This window comes from Procambarus clarkii, chromosome 82 (genome assembly GCF_040958095.1).
Source record: "Procambarus clarkii isolate CNS0578487 chromosome 82, FALCON_Pclarkii_2.0, whole genome shotgun sequence".
NCBI classification, from domain to species: domain Eukaryota; kingdom Metazoa; phylum Arthropoda; class Malacostraca; order Decapoda; family Cambaridae; genus Procambarus; species Procambarus clarkii.
This window is the reverse complement of record NC_091231.1, coordinates 9,038,631-9,044,210: the sequence shown is the minus strand read 5'-3', so window position 1 is coordinate 9,044,210 and position 5,580 is coordinate 9,038,631.

Here is a 5,580-nt window from a genome sequence, read left to right as displayed (position 1 = left end):
CTAGCATCAGAACTACCCTGGGATCACCCAGGGGTTACTTCACATCTCCGCTTGGAACGTCCAACTTGTCATATATAATTAGATCTGTTCTGGAAAGTGGTGTAAGGAAATCCCACACCTGAGCTGCCCGGAGGCTGTCTTGATTACTCAATGTCAGTTTAAGGTGACAGACTTACCGCTTTATATCATAATAGCTCTCAAAGTTCCTAGTAAACAGGTGGCACTTGTAATTGTTTCTCGTGATGTGTTTGGTGATGTTCTATACTTTCCCATTCGTGTATCGTGTACTGATGTGCATATTGTACTCTCTGTGATAAAGGTCACTATAGGAGCAGTGCCACTATAGCTAACAACTCGTTTTAAAGAGGCGAGTGACTCTGAGAGACACCTTGTAAATTTTAATCTGATTATCCTCAGATTATCAGATTTTTATATAATCTGATTATCCTTGATAATTAACGACAGTCACTAAGATATGCTCCGGATTTCCTCGTTTAGGAGTAGGACACCAATTATAAAATATACTGCGCCTGAGTGGTGAAGGTTCATATAATGGCTTCTTCCGCCATAAAAAAAAAAAAGAAAAAAAAAGATATAAAAAGTGGTCATGGTGGGAGAGCAGAGGGGTGCCCAAGACTGCTAAAGTGGCGCCAAGGTGAGTCAAGGTGTGGGGGGGGGGGGTAGGGGGCAGATGGGTCACGTGACTCTTACACGTGAATCAAAACCCACAAAATTGACTCATGCTAGGCTAGCATTCGCTTATACGCGTGTCAAATATATAGTAGTAGGCATCCATCAGTCTCAGGAGACTATGGAGTTGTGCTCTGGTTGTCGATTTGGAGTGGGCTCTCCAGGGTGCAAAGCCAGGGTAGGTTGATACGGGGGAGAAGCTGTTACCCAAGCAGCAGGTCCCGTCCCAGCTCTTCACGGCGCCGAAAGTCTCCAATGGAAAGGCAAACGCCAATACGATTGGTTCCAGCGCCGTCGCAGGACCTGTGAGCTCCGGGGTTGACCTCGAAGTTGGTGAGAGAAGGCACAGGGACTCCAAACCCGGAGACCGCCGTGGTCGGGGCCGGAGAAGAACCGCCCCATCAAGGGTATGAACGACCCCAGCCTCCTGAAGCAGAGCTTGGGGGGCCGCACGAGCCCCAGGAGGTGGACGTCCCGGTCCCGCACCTACGGGTTCCTGATAGAGATCGTCACAGCCCTCTTTCATCCGAGGCCGACTTCCTTCAAGACCAAGTAGAAGGAAGAATGATATTTATTAAATACAACAATTATTATTATAATAATATAATTAATTAAAAATTATCACTCTTCCCTATATAAATGCCCTCATACTATGGCTCACTCACTTACCTTATACTGGCACACACTCATGTAATTCATCCTCATCAATTACCTCATACTAGTATACCTGGACATGTCATTTAACCTCACCAGCTACCTTATACCACACTACCAATATTACCTCCCGACCCAGAGTGGTCGGGTCACTGTATATCCCCATTATGTACCATATATCCCCATTCTTTTTCTATTTCTTTCTGAATTTCCATGTTTACCAGATCTATTGTCATCTATTATTTTAAAGCTTTTCTCGCGTGTAGTGAACAAAATAACAATAACAGCGTATCAGTACGATCATGAGAACGTACGAAAAGCATGAGAAATAAGGAGACGCCAGACAGAGCCTATTGGGCCACACGAGGCTGCTGCTCTATATATCCACTCTAACTCATAATATGCCTAACCTACGCTTGAAACAATCAAAGGATCCCACGTCTATTATGTTACCCGGTAAATTGTTCAATAAATTACTAACCATCATATTTCCAAACCAGTATTTACCCAGGTCTTTCCTAAATCTAAACCTAACCAGTTTATATCCATTGTTTCGTGTGTTATTCTGTACCTCTACATCTTTCCTTAATCATGGCGGTTTGATTTACAGTTATTAAACAGTTTACGAGCTTGGAAACTTCACAACCCAAGGTTATTATTGTTATAAACAACCTCGTAGTGCTTCGGAAGTCATAAACTGTTTAATAAATGTAAACAAAGTCGCCATGGTTGAGATGTACAGGTTTCGTAAGTGGTTTAGTACAGTCTCCGTGGTGTAGTGGTAAGACACTCGCCTGGCGTTCCGCGAGCGCTATGTCATGGGTTCGTATCCTGGCCGGGGAGGATTTACTGGGCGCATTCCTTAACTGTAGCCTCTGTTTAACGCAACAGTAAAATGTGTACTTGGATGAAAAAACGATTCTTCGCGGCAGGGGATCGTATTCCAGGGACCATAGGATTAAGGACTTGCCCGAAACGCTACGCGTACTAGTGGCTGTACAAGAATGTAACAACTCTTGTATATATCTCAAAAAAAAAAAAAATGCATGATGAATCCCGGCCCAGGGCACAATACAGCAGCCGATGCACTGTGCTGGTAAAGCCAAATAAGAAAACTTATGCAAAACTTCGCGTGTTTTAAACTGTAACAACAGCAAATAAAAAAAAACGTTTGCTGGCTCATCGCGGGGAAGGTCGTAACGGTAACTGGACTGCCCAAGCCGCTAGTAAATATGTCTGTTGACATAAGCCAACAGAACAACGGGGAACTACACTCACCAAGAGGACACACACCACACACACACCGACACAAGCATGACAGCCTCAGAGTACGGTGCTGGACGCTTGGTACACTTGTAACCTCACTAAGCCACGTTCTGGCTTTCTTCCGTGACAAGTTACTTATAATTTAAGTTTCTACAAGGTGTGTACCCAGTGTGCCCGTGGAACACAGCCGTCTTCACAACTTGACGCTTAAGAAAGTATTTATGTAAAACTTGTGCAATAAGCTCAGTACAGAATCACATAGAGAATATGTACACCGAGATATATATACCTCACTTCTTGCTGTATATTTAGAGAGCCGTGGACTATGTCCAGGCCTCTGCTATACTTGTTAGTCAGCGAGTTATTGTGGAGGCCTTGACAACCCTGCAGGGTTGATAGGTTGAACACCAAACATATGGAGAATCTGTGTGCCGAGTGAGGCACAGTTATGCAACCTTGGAGAGGGAAAAGGGACCAATAGAGCTGACACTATACATCAGAGGGAAGCAGACACTTACGTGCGGTGGTGCCTAGTAATTCATCAAGACAGCCTTGCGTGGGGGCCGGCGGTCAGTGGTGGTGTTATGGTGGTGGTGTGGTGGTGTTGAGGTGGTGGTGGTGTGGAGATGGTGGTATTAGTGGCGACATGAGGTCTAGCTCTCCATGCCTTGGTGTACCTGTTGCATTACAACTTCCACATTCTAAAATTCCACATTCCAACTATTCTGACATTCAAATCCTTTGTCGAATCTCGCCTTAAAATTGTGGATGGAGGTGGCTTCCACAACTTCTTTTTTCAGTACATTAAACTTGTTGACCACCTGTGCAGGGTGCAAGTGATGACCAGACCACACACTTGAAGATGAAGAAACGACGACGTTTCGGTACCCTCCTGGACCATTATTAAGTTCTATATGATCACATACAACTTGATAATGGTCCAGGACGGACCGAAACGTCATCATCTCTCCATCTTCTGGTGTGTGGTCTGGTCAACATAACTTCAGCCACGTTATTGTGACTCGTCTGCAGAGGGTACAAGTATTGCCTCACCTTCGGCTCATTTGTGTTTCCAGCTTCTACTTGACGGTCTTGCTTCATGCAGGTCGGCGTTCAAACCCCGAACGGGTAAGTGGTTGGACACCATTCCTTTTCCCCGTCCGATCCCAAAGCCTTAACCTGACCCCTTCCCAGTGCTATATGGTCGCAATGGCTTGCCGCTTTCCCCTGATATTATTTGTAATTTGTACCAGTGTCCTCTTATCCTACTTTCTCTTAATTTGAAGAAGTCTCCTCTCTCCTTTTCCCATCCTCAGTATCTTACACTTGTTAGGATTGAATTTCAGCAACCATTTGTTTGGTCACTCCTGGAGTTTGTCAAGGTCTTCCTGTCACTTACTACAATCCACATCTGTTTTTTTTACATTCCTGGTCATCTTTGCATCATCCGCAAACTTTGATATGGCCGAACTCACTCCCTCGGATAAGTTAACACAAATTAGGAACAGCAGCGGTCCCAAGAATGTAACAAATGAGGTCCCGCAGGGACCTCATTTGTTACATTCCTTCAGCTTGAAACCTCGATCCTCTCTGACTGTGACTCTTTGTTTTGAGTCCTTCAGGTACTCCCTTATGCAGTTTAGAGTTCCCAGTATCCCAGCCTGGCATCCTAAAGGAACAGTGTCCACTGCTTTTTGACAGTTAAAGAAAACGCAGTCTACCCAGTCATCTTTTTTTCCTATGTTGTCACCTACAAGTGTTATTAGGTGACAATGTTGCCACCGTTGTTGTTGTTTTAGATTCAGCTACTCTGAACAAAAGTTTCAAGCAGCACGGGCTATGGTGAGCCCGTCGTACTCATCTGGCACAGATGTGCCCCTGGGTTGCCCAACCCGTCCTCAGACCAAGACCATTCCACCCAGCGGTCGAACCCAAAGATGTAATCATTAATTTAAAAATCTTCATCCAAAATAGGAATTTTCTCAAATATAAATTAATATTGTTAAATATTAGCATACTGTGCATGTTTAGGCATTGGTTAGGTTAGGTGTTTAGGTTCTGTTGTAAATTATTTGTATTTGTAGTACGTGGGTGAAGCATTTATAGCGTTGCGGTTCGAACAAAATTCGTCAGTGAACCACTTGTTCCGGAAATGTTCGCACGAAATCAGTTGTGAGTCGTGTGTAAACCGTTTTTCATTCATAAACAGGGGGTTTGGCGGGTGCATGGAATCACTTTTGGGTCTTTGGAGGACGGGCTGAGCATTTATAGAATTGTGGTTCGAACAGAGAACGTGAGCCAAGCAATTGTTCCGGAAGTGTTCACACGTCATCAGTTGTGAGATGTGTGTAAACCGCTTTTCATTCATAAACAGGGGGTTTGGCGGCTGGATTAACGAGCTTGGATCTTTGTCTGCAAGGACGAGCTATTACACACGACTCGCAACGTTCGAATTTCTCGAACAGCGCTTTCCTGATGACCTCTGTTCAAATCACAAAGTTGTAAATGCTTGACCCACTTACTTCAAATACAAATAATCGCCAAAAGATCCTAAACAACCTAACCTTAGCTAATAATATAAATATGTAAATGGGAGTTGGCTTCAGGTTTAACGAGCCTAGCCTCAGAACGAGTTGTCGTGTACCGGATTAACGAGCATTTGGCCATTGTTTATGAGCACGGGCTAAGTCGTTCATATCTGCCCGAAACGCTTTGCGTAATAGTGGCTTTAGGCATTGCTCTATCTATAAATCGATACATTTGTGTAAAATCTCTTGTATGTATGTACCTTACCTGAATAAACATTTATTATTTGTCTATAACATTATAACTTCCTTGACTGGAGCGGGAGTGATTATGTGTGAGGTGGGCGTGGTGTGACCTCATGAACCATTACGTGTAGTGGAGCAAGGTCACTTCCTGCTCGTCTTGACATTGCCTCTGGTAAACACAGCGCCGCTTCTCTTCTTG